This window comes from Mirounga angustirostris, unplaced genomic scaffold (genome assembly GCF_029215605.1).
Source record: "Mirounga angustirostris isolate CCGP_5_RB_7025 unplaced genomic scaffold, mMirAng1.0.hap1 SCAF_16, whole genome shotgun sequence".
Taxonomy (NCBI): domain Eukaryota; kingdom Metazoa; phylum Chordata; class Mammalia; order Carnivora; family Phocidae; genus Mirounga; species Mirounga angustirostris.
Window position 1 is genome coordinate 3,758,594 of NW_026991724.1, and position 21,456 is coordinate 3,780,049.

Here is a 21,456-nt window from a genome sequence, read left to right on the forward strand (position 1 = left end):
AAACAGGGCCTTCAAAGAGGTGCTGAAGTTAAAATGAGGCCATTAGGGTAGGCCCTGATCCATCGTGACTGCGGTCCTTCTAAGCCGTTGGGACACAGATACGGAGGGAGGACTGTGTGAGGACACGGGGAGAAGGTGGCGCCTGCAGGCCCAGGAGAGAGGCCTCAGGGCACAGCAGCCCTGCCCACGGCGGGGGCTTGTACCTCCAGCCTCCAGCAGTGCAAGAAAGATGCATCTCAGCTGTCGAAGCCCCCAGCCTGGGGCGCGGTTCAGGCCGTCCCTGAGAACTAGCCAGCCACCCCAAAGACAGCCGTGAGGGCACCCACCTCGTCACAGGGTGACAGCTGAAGATGCTCAGCAGCATATGAACAGGGGACGTCTGGGTTTTATTACCTTACTGTTGGACATTTAGAATATTCCCCCCCCCAATAAATAACGGTTAGGCGTCCCACTCTTGGTTTCAGCTCAGGTCATGATCTCACGGTGGTGAGATCGAGTCCCACATCGACCTCTGCACTGAGCATGGAGTCTGTCTGAGATTCTGCCCCTCCCCCTGCTCACATTCTCTCTCTCTAAAATAAATAAAATCTTAAAAAGAAAAAAAAAAGATGAGCCAGTGACAGGAGTAAAGTGTCTCAGGGAGAGAGTGGGCCCCATCACCTCCCGAACGCAGCCACATCAGCTTTCCAAACTCTCCTCCAGCCGGAACGTACGCAACACGCTTCCTCACAGGGGTAACGGAGACACGTATGCGGCTTTAGGATCCGCTGCTCTGTCATCCGCTTGAGGGCATTGGCGACTCTGTCCCCGAGTGAGCTCCACGGTGGTCAGTCCGAGCCACACCACGTTCCACGCAAGGGACACACGGCATTCTTCTTACCCATACCGGGCTGCTGGACGTTTAGAATTCCCCCCACGATGATAACAGTGCAAAGAGCATCCTTGTATTTCCATCCTTACAAGTTACTTCTTTGGATGCGTTTTCAGAAACGGGATGGTGGGTCCCACAGAGGCGTGTCTGTTAAGCCCTTGTTAGATACTAACAAACGGTTTGGGGGAAAGTGGTATGATTCAGATTCGTGCCGCCACTAGCAACAGGAATGAGCCTTAGTTAAGCAACATCATCAGCACTGGGTCTTACTGCTTTTCCAGGATTTTAATAGTTTTCACGTATATATTTTCCTATATACTTATTACTTGTGTTCTTTTTCATTTGAACTACTTGTCCAAACTCCCTCCCAACTTTTTTTTTTTTTTTTAATATAGCTAAACCCTGGAAGGGAGAAAGTTCAGAACTAGCCTCTGGTGGCCGACAGGTTCAGGACACCAATGGGTCACTTTTTGTGCCTGGTGCCTGATCCGTGGCAAGGGATAGGCTCTCCCCAGGGCCTTCCCAGCCTCAGCTGCTTCTACCGCTAGGGCAGGCCCTGCAGGCAACGTCTGGGCCGCCTGCCTGGGGCCCCTCATCCCCGCCTCAGGTCACGTGCTCTGGCTGTGCCCATGTGGCTCAGATATAGGGTTGCAGAATGTGGGCCAAGCAGCTGCAGGGACACCGCTTTGCCTTGCGTGACCTGTGGGCTGGCCCTGGAGAAGCAGGTGCTGCTGAAGCTGATTCTGGGACTCTGGGTTACTCCGGAGGCCATCTTCCTAATTTGGGGCATGTGAAGGTACCGGGGGAGAGGATGGGAGGGGGCAAATGCCAAGGGGAATGCATATGCCCTCCGGAGACCAAGAGAAAGGCAGAAAAAGCCAGGAACAGCAGATAGAATCTGGGCTTCCGTCACACTCAGAGTAACTGGGTGGGGGCGGAAGGCAGAGAAGCCAGGTGGCAAGCCACGGGCGGTTCAAAACGAGGACACTGGTGGTCTGGGCTCAAATCCTGATGCTGCCCTGACCAGCTCCAATGCCGTGGGCGGGTGTCCTCCCCCCTCGGGTCAAAGTTTCCTTATCTGTAAAATGGGATCATAGTGCCTATTAGGCAGGGCGGTCGTCAGAGGGAACAGGGCCCATCTGTGTGCAGCTCAGCAGGCCCGGGCCACAGTCCGTGCTCAGAAAACACAGACACACGGCAAGCCCAGAGCCCACCCTGCTCTTCTACAGCAGGCTCCAGCAAGCTGCAACCCACCCACCAGCTGAGCCAAGAACAGTTCTCACGTTTTTAAGGGAGTATTTGTTAAACAGGTAAGTAAAGAAAGGAAGAAGAATATGGGGCAGAAACCCAGAGACTGGCCCACAGAGCCGAAAACATTTACCATCTGGTCTTTTAAGAAGCAGCTTGCCGACTCCTGGTCTGGAGGCCCCCAAGTTTCCCGCGGAATTGTTTGAAAGGGGACAGGTGGCGTGTGGGGTGAGGACTCAGAGGAGTGAGTAGGGAAGACAGCAAGAAGTCAGCGTGCAAGCTAGGGCTGCCTCGAAGGACCTGTGTGCTCAGAGGTGCCGGGCCCGGGAGTAGGCACCTGCTTGGGTCTTCACGGTGGGACCGGCCAGAGGAAGGTGCTGTTGCCCACCCCCCTCCCCGGTGTGCATGGGAGCCTCTGCTGAGATGCTGCAGAACGAGGCCCCAGCCACGGGGTGTGGCCCCTCACCACTGGAGCTCAAGAACCCAGATCTGGAGGGAACACTGACATGTCGTGGGGTTGGACCCCAGGGAAACAGAGGCAAGACAGCATGATTCACCCAAAGTGCTGGCCAGTCAAGAATGAGAACCCAGGGGTCCCAACTCCCCAGCTGATACTCCATACTGCACATGGACTCTGGGGCGGGTCCCCACGGACGTGGGGAGCCGGAAACCTCCTGAATGTCCTGTGTCCCCAGCAACCCTAGTCAGACCCCCACCCACGGGGAGACTCCAGCCTGGACAGGGTGTTCCTTCAATGAGGGCCCCGGGATGAGGATGCAGGGATACCAGCCCTGTCCCTGCTACGCTTGGCAGAATCAGGCCTGTCCTTCCCCACCCCGGCCCCTCTGGAGAGCTGCCCCTGCTTCACACGCTGCCCGGAAAAGCCTCTGTCTTGGTTCATCACTGCATGCCCAGTAGAGCGTGGCCCGTGCTCAGCCCCGTGAAGTCAGCTGTAACTTGGCCCATGCCTCCCATTTCACAGATGAGAAAGCAGAGGCCGGGAAAGGGGCAGGGACGCATCTGAGGTCCCCCTCCTGGCTAGCGGCAGGGCTGCAACTGCACCCAGCCCAGTCTGGGTCCAAAGCTGGCTCCCTGGTTCCTGCCAGCCAGGCACCGTGAATGGGTTCGGTGGGAAGGAGAGCCTGTGAATGATCCTCAGGTCCTCAGGCCCCGCTGCCAGGGGACACCAGCCGCTCCCCGCTGGGCTGCCCACCCCAGAGGACAGGGCCTCATCTGTCTTGCTCACTGCCACCACCGGGGCCTGGCCCGTGCGCGGTGCTCGGCAGCAATCTGCCGAGGGCATCAGTGACGGAGGCTGGCTTGGCCAGCAGGCGGGGGACGCCCTGGAGACCTGTCCGGTGGGACATGGGAGGCTTGCCGGCAGAGGGTCTCCTGGGAGTGGCCCGGGTGGGGCTCTGGCTGAAGGGGCCGGGAGGGGCTGTGGTGGGGACGGTGCCTTCAGAGAGGGGAGTGGGCCCCTGGCCTCAACCCCACATTTTGCCTGAACGGGAAGAAAACAGGAGGAGGGAAGCAGCCTAGGGAGGCAAACTGCCCCCAGCCGCCAGCCCGTCCCCATCACCAAGAAGCCCGCGCCGGGCCTTGCCAGGAGCCGGGGCCAGCAGCAGGGCCTGGAGAATAAACATGTCACCGCCAGGCCGGCCCGCCGGACCGCTGGAGCCAAGAGCCGCCGGAGGCTGTAAACAGTCTCTCCTCTCTTGGCTGCGGCCCCTGGCCCACCTCTCTGCGCTGGGAATTAGCACTTTGCCTGCCATAAAGAAAGGGCAGGCCAGGGTGGGGGCGTCTGAGGAGGGGGCGGTGGGCAGGCAAGCTGGGCGGGCCCGGGGCCAGCACCTCCATCCTCGAGGCTTGGAAACTTCCCCCTTTCTGGAGGAGATTGTGAATGAATGAGCGTGGTAAGGACGCGGAGGCCCAGCTGAGGCAGAGGTGCGGCGGCAGGCGGAAGGGCAGGCAGAGGGGCAGGGGAGGGGGAGGCCCTTTCTCCGGGGCCCCTGGCTTTGGCCAAGGGAGGTAGATGCTTTCTCCAGCTTGCCCCGAGTCCACCTGGGGCTTTCAGCTAGTCACACAAGCCCCAGGATACAGCCACCGTCTGCCCCGGGACAGCCCCTGCTGCTGGTGCAAATCAGGCTGACCTAATGCCTTCATTTTGGTTGTACTTTCCAGAACCATGAGGCTCCTCGTATGGCAAATCTAGCCACGTCACTCCCAGCTGAAACCCTTCAATGGGACCCCCAGTCGTAGCCCTGCCCGCCTCCTCAGCCTCCTCTCCAGACACAGCCTCCCCACCACGGGCCTCCCTCCTGCCTCAGGGCCTCTGCACATGGAACTCTTCCCTCTCCTCTTAGGCCTGGTCCACTCCCCCTTAGAGTTCAGACCTTGGATCAGCAGTCACTTCCTCCAGGAAGCCTCCCAGATGCCTCCACGAAGTTAAAGCCCCCCCTCCCCCGTTACCTACTTTCCTTGTACTATGACCCTCTCCTTCTGAGCCCATACCCCACCTACAAGCTCGCACTTGTGTGTGAGACTTGCTGACTCTGCTGTCTCTCTGCCACCAGACTGGAAGCTCCATGAGGGAGGGTCTGGGGCTGGTTCTGCGGAGCCCCGTGTCTCAGGTGCCAGCCATCACTGTACTTAACAGATCCTTGTGGAATGACCGAATTGGTGGATGAAGGAATGACCTAGAAAGGTCATCCAGAGCTCAGTTCAGATCCCCTCACAGGCTGTGATGCCTCTGTAGGCGGATCCCTGTCCCCCACTCCTCAGAGCTCCCCAGGGCTCCTGGCTCACAGGGACACCCCCCACCATTGTCAAGAGGACACGACGAGCTGCCCAAGCAGGAGGGGCACTGGGCAGGGGCCTTCATGGCTGCCACTCACCCCCACCATACAATGTCAGGGCTGTGGGGACGAACGGGCTAGAGAAAACAAAAGGAAGTGAGAAAAAAGTAAGGCTGTGAAGCCTGAGCTTGGACTTTGGCCAAACACGGGTTCAAGTCCTGGCCCTGCTGTGCAGCCTTGGGCCAGCGGTCTGATTTCTCTGGGCCTTCACAGCATTCACCTCTTCAAAGGCTGTGGGGAGGATCAAGTGAGCTCAGACATGTGTACATGTCCAACAGATGAGAACTTTTATGACTCATGATTTGGGCAAGCCATCTGCCCAGAACATTCTGGGGGGTTCAGGGGCTTTTCTCCAGAACGCCCCAGCCGAGGATTTTGACAGTCTGGACTCCAGAACTCTGGGTCTGTGGTCTACCACCCACCTAGGCCCTAGCCTGAAGACCCTGGAAGGAGCTGTAAGTGCAGAGCACCCCTGGCGGGCTGGGAGTGGGGCACCAGGGGCCCGGCCTGCTGTCACAGGGGATTAGGGGCTGCATGACCCTGCCCTCCCGGAGTTGGGCCGGCTGCCGAGGACACTGGAGTCCCAGGGAGGACAGCCCCATCCAGGGTAAGCTCCTGTGAGGAAGGGCATGGCCGGGGGAGGGGGGGGCGGGTTGCAGAAAGACCACAGTTCAAATCTCACCCCTTATACAAGGAGAGAGACCACGTCACGCCCACTGGGATGGCAAGAGGCAAAAAGACAAGCAGTCACCAGCACTGGTGAGGACGCGGAGCGACTGGAACCTTCACACACTGTGGGCGGGAACCCCAGATGGGGCAGCACTGCGGAGACGGTGTGGCAGGCCTCACACGACCCTGCGAATCCACTCCCAGGTACCGGCCCGACAGCAGGAAAACCCACCTACGAACGGTGCGCGGCCACCCAGACGCTGGCCACCGATGACCGTGGAAACGGACGGCGATGGAGCCACACGACGGAATACTACTCAGCCATAAGAAGGGGTAAAGACCGAAACACGCCTCAACACGGATGCCCTTGGCAATGTGAAAGACACCAGGTGATAAGGCTTTATTCACATCAAATTCTGGAACGGAAAGACCCAGAGAGGCAGAGTGGACAAGGGGTCCCTTTAGGTCTGGGGGTGGGGGGTGCGGAGTGACGTCCAACGGGGTTTCCATCTGGGGGTCGGGGGGTGCGGAGTGACGTCTAATGGGGTTTTACTCTGGGGGTGCGGGGGGTGCGGAGTGATGGCTAATGGGGTTTCCCTCTGGGGGGCGGGGGGTGCGGAATGACGGCTAATGGGGTTTCCCTCTGGGGGGGCGGAGGGTGCAGAGTGACGGCTAAGGGGTTTCCCTCTGGAGGGGCAGGGGGTGCAGAGTGACGGTTAACGGGGTTTCCTTCTGGGGGCGGGGGGTGCAGAGTGACGGCTAAGGGGTTTCCCTCTGGGGGGCGGGAAGGTCCTGCAGCAGACCATGGTGGTGGGTCCAAGGTCGTGAGACGCTAACAGCCACTGAACCGCGCGTGTCTGTTGAGTCGCACGGTATGGGAAGCCTATCTCAACAAAACTGGTACAGAGGAGACAACCCCACTCCCTGGCCTCGGTTTCCTTCCGGCGAAATGGACTTCACCCTCCTCTCTCCCCACTCTCTCCGGGTCCTGCAAGGCAGATCTGGGTGCCGTGTGCTAGTGGCCCCCCAGACTTTCCGTGGGCATTGAGCACATCATCACCTAGCCACGTGGGTCAGCTGTGCCCCCACCCCTGTCAGGTCCGCAGCCCTGGACTTTCTGGCTCTCGGGCGGCTCCCTCGTCCCATCCTAGGCCTCCCGTGCTCCGGCTTGCTGCCCTCACCTACACCTGCACTCTCCTGCACCTGCTCGCGCCCCGGCACATGGGCCCTTCACTAAACTCCCTGGGCCTTGCACACAAGCCTGTCCCCGCTGCGGTCAGGACCCCCACCTGAGCAGGCCTGATGCTCCCCCTTGCACCGCTGTAGGCCCAGAAAGGCCCACAGGTCAAGGCCTGGCCTACAAGAGGCTCTGTGTGGGTGGCCGTCTTGAATGGGGCGCTGGGAGGGACAGCTGAGGGGAGAGGCCAAGGGGTAGGGGTGCCTGGGGAAGAGGCAGGAGCTCAGGGAGAGTCCCCAGAGCCAGATGTGAACTCAGAGCTCAGGTGCCCCTGAGGACCTGCTGCCAGAGGAAAGGATGGGGACCAAAGGCACGAGCCTCTGGGGAGAAATCCTCTCTGGGGTGAACTGGGGCTGGAAGCCACATTCCCCAGGAACACACAGATGTTCTGGCCGAGGGTGGACGAGGAGGAGGAACTGGTGGGCGAGGGAGGCCAGGGCTGGCCAGCCTGCCTCCCCAGGAGCTGGGGCACAGCCAGGAGCCTGCAGCTTGTCGCCAGGGTGGCCGTGGGACAAGGCCTGACCCCTGGCCTCCAGCTCCCCCGCCCAGGCCAGGCTTGGCTCCACTCTGGGCCTGGGGGGACCACATGTGGGTCCAAGGAGGGTACCTCGGTGAAAACAGACAAGGGAACCAGTGTGATTTCTGTTAGGCTCCACATGGAGGTCCCCGGTGTGGCCAGGAGTCGCCTCCAGGACCACGGGCACCTTCCAAGGGACACACAGCTTCTCCGGAGAGGGCACTCTTGGCTCTCAGAGTGGGGGGTGGGGGTGGCGATTCCTTCTTGTGGGTTCTTCTGAGGACGGCAGGGAGCTGAGGATGCTGGTGGCCCCACATATCATGGGACACGTGACAACTAAGGAAACCCCACATATTTACAAATCTGACAGGGTGGGGACGTTGCCCCCGCTGGGACCCACACCTTGGTGTGGAGCCATGTGGGAAGCGTCGGCTTCCTACCTGCATCAGCACCTCCCGCTCTGGGGGCCCCCAGCTCCCCACAGCCCAGCAGCGGCTCCCTGGCCCCAGGAGCCAGGTTGAGGCCTCAGCAGGCCCCTCGTAGCCACTTGGGCCATGGTGTCGTGGAGCATTCCCCAGCCCTCGGTGGGAGGTCCCCTAATTCCAGGGACCCCAGCACTCGGGCCCCTTCCTCAGAAGGTGCGGATTCCAGGGCTCCTGGGTGGCTCAGTCAGTTAAGCGCCTGCCTTCAGCTCAGGTCATGATCCCAGGGTCCTGGGATGGAGCCCCGCATCGGGCTCCCTGCTCAGCAGGAAGCCTGCTTCTCCCTCTCCCGCTCCCCCTGCTTGTGTTCCCTCTCTCGCTGTGTCTGTCAAATAAATAAATAAAATCTTAAAAAAAAAAAAAGAAGGTGTGGATTCCAGAAGGCAGTGGGGACTGGGGCGATGGTTCTGGGACCAGGGGCAGCTGGCCAGCCCCTCCCTGTCCAGGTCCTGACACCTGCATGCGCAGGCAGGTCGGTTCTGGAATCCAGCTCTCCTCACATTGTGTACTGGGGAGCTGATGGTCACCAGGGCGTGGGAGGGAGGCCTGGAGGGCAGCTCCCCATACCACCTGCCCCAAGCGTGGTTTGGACCCCTAACACCCACTGGGACCACCATTTCCCTGAAATGTTCCTTCTTATCAACTCATTTTTAAAAAATATTTTATTTTTAAGTAATCACTACGCCCAACGTGGGGCTCAAACTCACAACCCTGAGATCAAGAGTTGCACGTTCTATGGACCAAGCCAGCCAAGCATCCCCTCATCAACTCACTTTTTAAAAACCTTTTAAAGAGTTTTTTAAAAGCCAGTATCGTTCACCATCCACAGATGGTAACTTAGTATATCTAGGGATTTGATGCTAAAGTTCTACCTTCTTCATCCTCAATTCTGAAATCCAAAAGGGTCTGAAAACTAAAAAGCACTGTCATGGGTTTGTGGTAAATTTTATGTTACATCCATTTTACCACAATTAAAAAAAAATACTGCGGTTGAACGAGGCACCAGCCCTGAGCCGTCTCCTTGCAGTAAGGCTAAAGGCAGAGTCAAAAAAATACAATTTCCTCTCCATGTGATTCACGGTCAGTTAGGGCCGCATCTACAGGTCCCTTAACGGAAGTCACCCCGTGTGACAGTGCGAGCCCTCAGCTGGGCAACACCGACCCAAGGGACAGGGCTCGGGGCCCAGAGACCAGGGCCCTGAGTTCAGGTCTGGCCTTCACCCTGGACAGCTGTGTGACAGGGGGCCAGCCCAATGACCCCTCTGAGCAGTTTCCTTGTTTCCCTGCTCCTGACACAGAGAGGACGGGCAGCCGCTGGGACAATGAGACCGAAGCCCTTGGGAAAAAGCTCCACATTTATTAATTAAACCCATTATAACAAGATGACAGTAAACCACTGTGTCATTGGCCTGGCTGCTTGACGTAAGGTAAGGGAAGACACCCAAGGGTTCTTTCAAGAGGTCCCTGCCCCGAGGGACCCCGGAGCCTCATAGGGAAGGATAAAATTGGCCCGCAAGGACAAGCACCTGCTAGTGACAAAAATGAAACCCAAGTATATCTGAAGGTGGAAGGAAAGGGGAGGAAGAGAGTGACAAGGTGTCAGGGAGCAGGCAGGGAAGAAGGTGGGACTGTCCTCAAACGGCAGAGGGAAGGGTGACAGTCCTAGCTATTTTTACTTAGGAGAAAACAGAGCAGGGCAGAGTCAGATAGAGCAGGTGGTCACAGCCCCCAGCCTAGGAGCCTGTCTCCAAGCCCGGCTTGTCCCATCCCCCGGCGGCCGTCCATGCTCAGACTTACGCAATAGCCTCCTCCCTGCTCTCCTGGCTACCACCCGGGCCTGCTTCACCTCTGGTCACATCGTGCTCTGGCTCAAACCCCTCCCCGCTGCCCACTGCCCGCGGCGAGGTGGGCAAAGTATGCCCTCTGGACAGAATGCCCTGTTTCATCCTTTTTGGATCCCGAACTCCCAAACTTAGATCTCAGAGAGAAAAATCTAAGAGGCCCGAACTCCGAGTTCCTACCTGAAACGCTTTCTGACAGACAAAAAAAAAAAGAAAACCAAAAATGTGTATTTACACAGAAATGAAGGAAGGGAGTCTTGAACAAACTTGCCTCTTTTTGCGGTTAAGCCAGGAGACCTTTGAGAGAACACACAGCAGGACCCTCTGTTACGTACTCTCAATGCCCCACCAGGGGACAGAAGGAACCCCACACCCCAGCTCATACTTTGCCCATCCAGAGGAGGCCCGGCCAGGAAGGCAGTGCAGAGACCCAAGCCCAGAGAGCAGGGAGCTGGAGCATGGGGGTGCCGGGAGGTGGGGGGCGGTTCTCTGCAATGCTCCTCAGTGGCGTCCAGGGTTTTCGGGGGGAGAAGCCCACAGCACCTCTAAAGCCGCCAGGTCCTCCTACAGGCGGAGCAGTCGGCACTCCTCCCCAGGCCAGGACTCTGGCCAGCAGGACTCGGGGCCACCTCCTTCCCAACCCCCCCGTCGGCCGCCACTTCTTCCCCAGGCCCCAGCAGATGCGCCTGCCCTTTTCTATCAAGGGACACGCAGGCTCCTTTCCTGGATGTTCTGTGGGCCTGAGGGTTACGGCAGAGAGGAGGGACGAAGGGGGGCAGGAGACTACAGGCCCAGAGCAGCAGGGCTGCCCTCCCGGGAGGTGGGACCTCTCTACAGGCAGACGCACGCCCCAGGAACGGGAACAGGAGCAAGGACCCCTATGGCCTTGCCTGAGCATCCCAGCATGTGACGGGTCCCCAATCACAAAGGTACTCTCGGCAGGAGGTAAAAACTGATGTCTTCTTAGAGAAAGCAAATTTCGTAGGTCATCGATTGCATCTAGAAAGTGCCCTACGCACTCACCACACATCAAAGGCACAGGAGAGACACACTTTAAGACAACCACGCTTGCCTTCTGCTCCGCGCAGAGCCTAGGGCCAGCCCCGGGCACGCCCCCCTTGTACCCCGGGCCTCGGCCTCTCAGCCTGAACAGGATGGGGGCCCTTAGAATTTTCCAGCTCTCCAACCAGGAGACAGAGGCACTCGATTAAGGGGCTCGCTCCAAGTTGACACGGAACGGGGACACCATGACCAGGTTCTTGACCTGCGTGACACGTGGCCTTGATCCAGAGAGAAAACTGCCAAAGGACCCGGCGTACAGGGGTATTTACTTTAGCCCTGCCTAGGGCCTGGTGCGGTCATGACCACTGGCAGCCAGAGAGCAATATAGCTCCTGCTTTCATCTTCTAGAACCGCAGTTTGACATGCTGTCTTCTCTTGGGTTTCTGGCCCTAAACGAGGATATGGATGCGGGATTTGAAAGCGACAAAGCCTGGCCTGCCCCTCCCCAAGTGAACAGGGGGGCCTCACTGTGTTCTCACAGTCTTTCCCCCAAACACTGACCCCTAGCCCAGCCCTCGTTCCCCTGTCCTGGAATTGTCTGTCCATCTGTCCAGCTTTCCTGCCAGGCTCCACACTCCTTGGGACCAGGTCTGGTCCTCCCCTGTGCTTGGCACACAGTAGGTGCCCAAGAGAGGGTTGGTCAGTGGATGAATCACATCCAATCCCTCATCTGACCCCGCAGGAAGCAAGCTGCTGGCCCAGGGGCACCAGATGGCCGCTGGGTCCCATACTGGGGTCTTGGGACTCCCGACACCAGGTGGCCCACTCCAAGGCTGGTGGCCAGTCCTCAAGCGCTGTGGACGCACAGTCACCCTCACCATTCTCGGAAGAAACCGCAGCACAGGGTGACCTTCAAATTCAGTTAAAAATGGATTTTGCTGATCTTAATAAAAGATCCATTTAGCTTCTGAATGAGGGAATGCAAATTCCAGCAGGTCCCACCCCGTCTAAACACGCGGCCTCCGGGACTCCCTCCCAGTGCCACTAGGGAGCATTTGTGCAGGGCGGTGACCCGCTGCTGGGTGAATTTATGTAGCTGCTCAAGGTCCAGGCAGGCTTGGCTGCCAGCAACTGGGGGGGGGGGGGGCTGGGGGGGTTCATCCTGGGGGCCATTTTCTCCTTTTCTCCCTAAAATGTAAGAAGGAACACACACACTCACTGCAGTCATACAATGCAGGGATATGGGAATAACAAATCCATCGTTTTCCTTGCTCTCTGCTACCTGACCCCACCGCCGCCCATGTTTAGGATCGGATGCTGCTCCCTCCCCATGCTTCTCAATTGTGGAAAAGTCCCAGAGAGGGACATTCTCTCCCGGTCACCGAAACCGAGATTCATTCGCCCATATCCAGGACTCAGCCATGAATGCGCATCTGCTCAACACTGATCCCCAAACCCTTCCCCCGAGCCCCCAAGTCCAAAAGTTCTGGAGACCCAAAGCCTTCTTCACCCCTTTGGCAGCGAAGCCCGCCTGGCCCGGAGGCCAGCTGTACCCGCTGCTCTTTCCCCACCGGCTGTGAACATTCACATGTCTCACACAGATGCACCATGGTGGCTGATGACAGGGGGCTGCCCGGGCCCCGCCGAGTGTTATATAAAATACAGCCGCCACACAAAAGCAACTGTCTATGGGGCTGAAAAATCCAGAAGCGTTTCTGGCCCCAAAAGTACCCAACGAGGGCCTACAGACCAGAAGCGACTGGAAAGTCGCTGCTGACTCTTAAAACAGGGCAGAGCATCTCACTGTCTGTGTCCTTCCCGTGATGGTCGGTATGCTGCAGGGGCCTGGGCATCCTGAATGTTCTCCGTCAGGGAGACATGCATGGGGTCGCACTGCAGCGGACATCCTGATTCTCCGCATCCGCCCCCCCGCCCCCAAACACACACACTCACACACGCATGCACACATGAGTCGTGTTTTCTAGAGCGTAGATTAGCAGTACATACCCCAAATGCTGGCGAAAATGTAATGCAGATGAAGACAGCTACGCGCCATGTGGTAATGTTCCAAGACTCTGAAATCACAGAGCTGTATCCAAGTCCCGGCTCTGCAGACCATCCGCTGTGTGACTCAAGGCAAGTGACATAACCTCTCTGGGCCTCAGGAAACCACAGAGCTGTGAGGTCACATCCAGGTCTCCCTTCTCGGGCACCACCCCAACCTAGGCCAGGGCCACGGCAGCCGGCTCCCAGCGGTCTCTGCCTGTCCCCCTCTTCCTTCCAGCTTGCCTGCCCAACGCCACATAGAAAAATTCTTCTCTTTCCCTCTCGTGCTGTCTCTCATTCTCTCTCTCAAATAAATAAATAAAATCTTAAAAAAAAAAAAAAAGGGCGCCTGGGTGGCTCAGTTGGTTAAGTGACTGCCTTCGGCTCAGGTCATGATCCTGGAGTCCCGGGATCGAGTCCCGCATCAGGCTCCCTGCTCGGCAAGGGGTCTGCTTCTCCCTCTGCCCTCTTCCCTCTCGTGCTGTCTCTCATTCTCTCTCTCAAATAAATAAATAAAATCTTAAAAAAAAAAAAATTCTTCTCTTAAAACCGCTTTTGTTAGGTCACCTTCAACCCTTGGCTCAAACACACAATGGCTTTTTATTGCCCCAGTGAATGGAGCCCAACCTCCTTTGTTGGTTTAAGAAAGAAAAATCTTATATTAAAAATAATAAATCACCTGAAATTTTGTCGACCTAAGATAGCTGACTTCCCCTCCTTGTCCACACACGCAGAGGCACATGGCTGTGATCACGGTGGGTGGACAGATCTGCATCCCACTTCCCACACGTCATGTCACTTCTTAGTGTTTCCTGTGCTGGGCAAGAGCCTCCACATTCATCTGAGGGCTGCTGGCCCCACAACCAGCCTCACCAGAGCTATGGATGTCCTGAACACTGAGAATCTCATGTGGCAGCGTGTCTTATCAAGCAGTTCCTGAAATACACTGCAGAATGGCAATCCGTCCTCCCTCTAGAGGGTCAGAGTGAACATCAGAGCATTAAAGGCACTGCTAAGTCCTGCAGCACACAACACAGTATAGATTTCTTTAACCTACTGTTCCCAAACATAGCTGAGCAAGGAAAAGAGTCGCCTCAACACCTGAGTTATTAGTGTTCCTTGGCACACACTTGGGGACATGCTAAGTGTCCGAGGTCACCTCCTGCCCAGAAACTTTCCCAAATGCCCCCCTGCTATCTTCCCGGTAACTAACTGATCTGAATCCTGAGCCTGGTACTTGTGATCAACAGTGTCTTCTGTCCTTTCACCTCTTGGAAAATGAAGTTCATTGCGGTCACTGCCACATGCAGACTTGGGAGGGAAGAGACTCAGATCAGCCCCTGACCAGCTAGCTGGGGGACGTTAGGCAAACTGTCAGCTTCTCTGAGCCACAGTTTCTTGTCTGCGAAACAGAGAGGCCAGCAGCTCAGCACCAACATGTTACGAGTCTAGCCTGTCTGGGTTTTCAGCTCAGAACTGCAGCAGAGACCGGTGGGGTTACTGAGTCCAAGAACCCAGCAAAGAGTAAATGTGACCTTGTTTTCCCAGAGTAATTCAGGGATGTGGAGTCAGAATGCCTGGACATGGAGCCCAGCTCTGCTGCACCCTGGCGGACTGGTCCTGGGCAAGGGCTTGACCCTGAACCTCACTTCCTCCCTGTAAAATCAAACAGGCCACAGAGACATGCACACGCACAAAGACAGCACACGCACAGAGACACACACGCATGTACGTGTCACACCAGGGAAATCTGAACGAGATCGGTAGATTGTGTCAAGGTCAATATCCTGCTGGTGACACTGGGCTATAGTTACGCAAGATGTAACCACTGGGGGAAATGAGGTGAAGGGTACATGAGATCTCTCTCTGTTCTTTCTCACAACTATATGTAAATCCACGACGATCTCAAAATGAGTTTTTTAAAATAAAGCAGGCTCACACCTATAGCCTGGGGACATTACAGATATTCAACAAGAGGGTGTATTTATCATTCCCTCTGGGCTGCCTCCCCACACAGTAGGTGTGCACGAAAAAACCTTGAAGAACGGAGTCGGTGGAAGACAATATGGAGCACACAGTAGGTGTTCAATATTTTTCCTTATTCTTTTGATAAAGCCTTAAGAGCCCAGAGAAATGCCCTCCTTGGAGACGGTTTGCTGGGGACACCACCAGCAGGGGAGGGGGGCCTCCTGTGGCCTCTCAGCAGCAGGGGCTTGGTCAGGAGCTGCCAGGTGCTGGGGAGCAGAAAGCCGGGCAGCTGGAGCCAGGTGGGGAGCAGGCATGCCGGCAGAACCCTTCTTGTTTGGGAAGGCATTTACCCAAATCCCACCCCTTTCCCAGAAGGGCGGAGGCGCCTTCCAGCAGAGGCCCAGGTGCGGGACGGGCTGCCTCTGGCCCTGCCCGCTGCCCCGGGTCCCGGTCCTTGCCCACAGATAGCCGGTCCAGGGAAGCCGCTCAGAGGCTGCCAAAGACAATTTGCCCCTCCTGGTCTCACACCCCTCGGGCCACTTGCAGCACGGCTAGCAGAGAGGCCAGGAGGCCCCCCGGCTCCCCGCCGCCTCACGAGGGCAGTCCATGAGGCCACTCAGTTAGAACCAAAGGGTGGGGGCGGGGGCTGGGGCTGGGGACAGGGCCAGGGTGGAGGCCTCTGAGGGGCAGATGAGGTTCCAGAAGGCTTACTGCAGAGCAGTTCACATCTGGGAAAATCCAGAAACAACCTGGGTAACCAGCAACAGATGACCGGGGGTCACTATGTAGCCAATGAAACTCCTCTCCTCCAAGGAGGCTACGTGCCATGAGGGCTCTGGGTCAGACAGCTGGTACCCTGCTCTAACACATTCTAGTCTGCCCCATCTTCCATATGGACGCTGCTATTATCCCACTTTACCGATCGGGACATTACAGCACAGAGAGGTGATGTAACTAGCCCAAGAACACACAGCTAGTAAGGAGTACAGCCCAGATGGGAACCAAGCACCTTGCTCCAAAGGCCCCAGTCTTAGCCCCACTAGGAGACATGCACGATACCCCACGGAAACGATGCGTGAAAACAGCACACAGTGTGGTCCCACCCACAGCAGTGCGTGTGCACGCCCGTGCATATGCACAGAGAAAATGGCTGGAAGCCCTGGGTTACGGAACTACGGGGGACTTCTATCACTTCCATTCTGGCTCTGTTGTCTGCATTTTCAGCACAGAACATGTTAGACTTCAGGCAAAGACTCAAGGCTGTCAGGTAAGCTGCCCCTGATCCCTTGGTACCGCCTCCCGCCTCTTCCCAGGCATGTTCCCACCCACACCCACACCGACAGGCTCCAGAGACTTCAGGAGCTCGGTCCTTCCAGGCCAGGCTCGCACACCCACGGCGAGGGCCCGTCACAAGCTCAGGAAGCTCTTCTCCAGCTAAAATGCTTCTGCAGCATTGCCTTAACCACATTTCAGGGCTGCATCCACAGCTCCCATCTGCCTGATGGTTCACTCGGGGCTGGGCGGCGGGGGGCAGTAAGGCATGGCCCTTCTCCCTGGGGTCTAACACCCAGATATTAAAATGGCGCTTAGAACAACTTTGGGAAATGTTTATGCTAGAACACTGCGTAGGAGCAAGATGAACAGCTGTACAGAGAGGTTCATCTCGACTTGGTAGAGAGAAGGTGCAGACCATGCATAGGAGGAAACCATGACAGTGGGGACAGTAGCTGCCTCTGGACTGGGGAAGAACTTCTCCTTTGTTCTCCTCTGTACGTCCCCCAAGCCCTCCAACAATAACGCAAACATAATGTAGAAATAACAGCACTTACTGCCTGAGACTACGCTAAGCGCTTTACATGCATTAATCCACCCAACCGCCTCTTGGAGGCTGATCCGATCACAAATGTTTTACAGATGAAGACAATAAGGCACAGAGAAGGAAAGGGACTTGCTCAAGACCACACAGTAAGTGTTGGAGTGGGATCTGTCCCTTTAAAATTGAAAAAAAAAAAGTATTAAAATTCTCTTTTGAGAATTTAATCTTGAAGGCTCAAGAATGGAAAAGAACCTTAATATTTATTGAATGTGTCCTGATATATAAAACTGCCCACCTGCCCTGCTCCTCATTTAAAAGCAAGTCGCACATAAGAATCCCCCCACGTTGCTGGTGGGAGGCAGAACCTCTGTGGCCGCTCTGGAAACAACCCAGCAGTTCCCTGAATGGTTAAGTACAATTAGGACTGGACTCGGCCATGCCACTCCTAGGTATACACCCAGGAGGGGAAAAAAAAAACACATTCGCACAAAAACCTGGACATGGATGTTCACAGAAGCATTTGTCACAACAGCCAAAGGGCGGAAACAGTCTAAATGCCCACTGGCAGATGAACGGACCGAACACACAGCACATCCACACGCCGGAGTATCACTCAGCCATAAACAGGGAGTGAGGTGCCGATATCTGCCGTCACCATGGATGAATCTTGACAACTCTTCACTAAGCTGAAGAAGCCCAACACAAAAGGCCACTTGTCATGCGGTTCCATCTACATCGAGTGTCCAGAACGGGCCCATCCAGAGAGACAGAGTCGTGGATGCTGGGGACTTCGGGGAGGGGAGGACAGGGTGTCTTTCAGGGGTGATGAAAAATGTTCTACCATTAGACAGTAGTGATGGTTGCCCAATTGTGCGAGTATAATAAGACCGCTGAATTGCACACTTCAAAAGGGTAAATTTGATAGCATGCTAATTGTATCTCAAGGAAACTGCTGCTAAAAAAAGTTCTTTTTAAAAGGGGGCGCCTGGATGGCTCAGCCGGTTAAGCGCCCAACTCTTGATGTCAGCCCAGGTCATGATCTCAGGGTGGTGAGACTGAGCCCCGCATCGGGCTCTGCACTGGGCATGGAGTCTGCTTAAGATTCTCTCTCCCTCTCCACTACTCCCACGGCTCTGTGAGGACACAAGGTGGCCCCGGAGATGGGAGGGGCGGTAGGTTTGCAGAAGGATGCTGGCCGCCATCTGGCCTCACCCTCATGAGCCCCCTTTGTACCTGGCTCTGGGGATCCCATGGCCCCTCAAATTGAGAATGCAAACAGATCAAGATACCTGTCCCCAGAGGGACAGCCTTGGCTGACGAAGCGGAGATGTCCCAGGGCACCAGCACCTGCCTCAGCCTCTGACATGCCCCGTGTTCACGGGTCAGTCCCTTCCCCTCCCCAAGCCTCGGAGTCTTTGACAAAGTGAGGGCCGTTGCACTCAAGAATCACTATGCTTCCTCCCAGTCCTAGGATTCTGAAGAGACACTCTTGAGATGTGCCATAAATGCAAAGACAGAAGAAACAGAGGCGTCAATCATGTTTACAGATAAAATATACTTTGTGGCAAATTTTATCTGTGTGACAGATAAAAGACACTTTGTGGCATGGGAGAACACAAAACTTTCTAATGGTAAATACTTTGTATAATAAGAAATGAAACACAACATTATTAGGTCCGTATGTTCTAAGTAAGAGAACCACTAATATATTAGAGAGAGCCGTCAATCCTTCACAATCTGTGGTTCTAAGACAATGCAGTTTTCTCTTCTGCATTAACAAACACATAAGTCTAGTATCTTTCTTACTTATGCAAGGCTGGATAAAGTCTCCTGAGGCACAAGGACACACTGCCTTGACTACCACGGAGGTCACGAGGGTGGGTTGATAGACAGAAATTGCTTTCACTTCTACTGACTCAACACAGAGAGAGGAGATCAGGCATGGAAAATGTTCCCGTAAGCATTAATAACCTGGAAAAAGCCTAGTGGTCTCACGAACATTTCATCTAGTCTTACAAAAATAGAGCAAGAGAGGCTGCAAGCACAAAAGACTTTACATTTCAAGGCCAAATGGGCTGGTTAAAAAACTTCAAAAAGGCACAGTCTCTTAAATATAAACCTTTTAGGAGATCAATCAAATTCATAAACCTCTAGCTAGGTGGATCAAGATGAAAAAGAGAAGGCACGGACTACCAGTATCACCAAAGAGGGGACATCACTACAGAACTTACAGACATTAGAAAAACACTAAGGGAATATTATTAAGAAGTGACGCCCATTGACTTGACTACCTGGATGTAATGGGTAAGTTCCCTGAAAAACATTAATTACCAGAACAGACTCAAGAAGAAATAAACCTCACGGGAGAAGTCTCTCTCAGCACATCAAGATGGTGGCCAAGTCTCTTATCCACCAAAGAACAGAATTCAGGAAAAGGTTAGCGAATGGAGTTGTTTTTTAAATGTGGACAAAGCTGGTTTGTGTTGGCAGAGATGTCTCCTAGAACTTTAATTTATGGTGGTTTTTAAAGACTTACACTTAATGCCATCTTCATTGTTTCTCTCGCTCCTCCCCACTCCGGCTCCTACTTCTCTGAGACTTTGATCTTGCCAACCGTGCTTCTGCCAGCCATGGCACTCCTCAGGAATGCCACGCCCATGGGCTGGTGAGGAATCAATACATAAAAGAAAAACCAGTGGAGGGTCAAGGGATACAAATTCCAATTTCAGCTACTTTCTCTATCTAGTAGGAGAGACAGGGCTCACCCGTGTGAGGCGCTCAGAAGACCACATGAGACCACATATAAGAAAGTGATCATTTATTAGCAAGTGTGAAAAAGGTGCATACAGACAAGTGCCTAGGGCAGCCAGGAGAGAGGAGAACCTTTGGCTGGAAGAAGTTAGCAGAGAAGGCCTCCTGGAGCAGGAAACAGGCAGAAAAGTGGAAGAGCGAGCAGGTGTCAAGACATAAGGATGGGAACAAGGGTGGCGGTCTCAGGGAATAATGAGGAGCTGGCTCACACGCATAGTGCTGACCAGTGTGTGTACAGGTAAGTGCACCTGTAACAGTGGCTCTTTACCTTTGGGGGCCACACAACCCTGTGAGAGTCGGATAAGAATTCCTGATCCTCTCCCCAGAAAAACGCACCCATGCATCAGACTCTGCATGGAGTTCTGAGGGTTAACAAATGTGCACGTGAGAATGGGGATACAGCATTGAGAATAGTGGGTCTCTATAAATTCTTCTAACTCGACTCTACAGTGCCTGCCTTCCTGGGGCCTGACCCCCATGCGGCCCCTCCCGGTTTACCTCGTTCCACTAACAGGGTCCAGACCCCTGTGTGTTTGAGGTTCACAGCTCAGCTCTCTGGAATGCGGAGGACTGGGGAGGAAACTGAATGACAACAAAAACAGTTAAGAGCCAACATTTATGGAGCGTGTACTCTGTGACACATACATAACCGTGATTCCCAGGTACAGACGTGGAAACAGGCCCCACAGACAGACAGACAAGCAGTCAGATGGCATGTACCTGCTGACTGCCACCAAAGGCCAACGTGGGTGTTCTTGGGGCCTGGAGTCCCAAGAAGGACCATCCACCCGAATGCCCCTTTCATCTCTCAGATGAGCACAGAGAGCCCAGAGAAGGAATGATGGGAGCTCAGGGCCCAGGTGCTCCGGGCTCTACTTCCAGGTTTCCCATCCCCCAAACTGCCTCCTCTTGGACAACAGAGGCCGGTGGTCATTTTAAACAGGGCCGGAATTTTCTAGAGCTGCCGCCAAGGCTCACGGGAGATTAACCAGGAGCTGCTGCTATGGGCTATGCACGGCCTGGTCGGAGCTTGTGGGTAGGAGCAAGGGGCACAGGGCATGTTCATTCCAGGGGCCCTCGAGGCCAGGGCTGTGAGCGGGGCCTCCGATTCCTCCTTCTCCTCCTTCCTCTGCTCCCAGTAACTAGTCACCACTTCTGGAGTCTTGACAGCTCGCCAGGCCCTTCATAAGGGACTCTGCCTGCTTAAGTCCCTAGGAGGGAGGTCTTGAGACTGTCCTGGCATATGGGTGAGGGGCATGAGGCTCAGACAGGGAAAGGGACGTGCTGAGGACCACATGGGTAGCAGGGGAGGCTGCCAAGGTGGGACTTCAGATCGCTGTTAGCCAAACCGCACTAGCCGCCCACTGAGAGCAGACCAGCATCACCCCACCTGCAGCCTTGGTTTCCCCATCAGTCTCAGAGGGTTGACACGGTGCTTACCCCACCCCTTTTGGACGGATGGCTGGAGAGCGGATGGGACAGAGCGGAGCAGCCCTTCCCAAGGGGAAGAATCTGGGAGGCAAGTGTCTCGTGTCCTTGTCTCTCTCTCCCCAGAGCAGGAAGGTTCCTAGGTCTGCAGGGCTCTCGGCCAGGCCGGTGGTGCCCAGACCCTCCCTGGAACCTCGGTCCAGTGGGCAGCGGCCCCAGCAGGGCAGTGGGGAGGTGGGGGGGCACAGCCTGGCCCTGCTCCCGGCCCTCCCCCAGCCAGGCCCCGGGGCCGCGCAGCTCCCAGCTTCTGCTGACGCCGGGTTCTGCTCCCGGGGCCACTGCAGCCAGAATCACGAGCGATTCCATCATGCCCCCTGGGGCCCAGAGCCCTGGACACCTGCATGCCACAGAGCCAGCCTGTCAGCAAGACTGCTCCCTGCTCCCCAGCCCTGGACCCAGAGGTGACAGAGGCAAGAGGCATCCACCTCGAGGGGCACGGCTCCCTCACAGCGCTGGGTGTGGCCATGTCGCGGCATCGAACCCAACTAGGGCCCGATCCCGGCTCAGAGGGGCCAACCTTGTTGAGTCCCTGCAAAGTCACCAAGGGGCCCAGCAGGAGAGATGACAGCCACCTTCCCTCACTCACAGGGTCGGTAAGATAAGGT

At 55.8% G+C, this 21,456-nt stretch overlaps 1 protein-coding gene and 1 long non-coding RNA gene across 6 annotated transcripts in view; one reads left to right on the plus strand and one right to left on the minus strand.

The window, feature by feature from the left end:
• Nucleotides 1-21,456, minus strand: part of GSE1 (Gse1 coiled-coil protein) — a 400,566-nt gene that overhangs the window by 364,557 nt on the left and 14,553 nt on the right. The window lies entirely within an intron of this gene.
• Nucleotides 5,444-6,070, plus strand: LOC135362809 (uncharacterized). The gene is made up of 3 exons (XR_010408051.1): nucleotides 5,444-5,581; nucleotides 5,669-5,733; nucleotides 5,848-6,070. It is a non-coding gene; the product is annotated as an uncharacterized LOC135362809 (long non-coding RNA).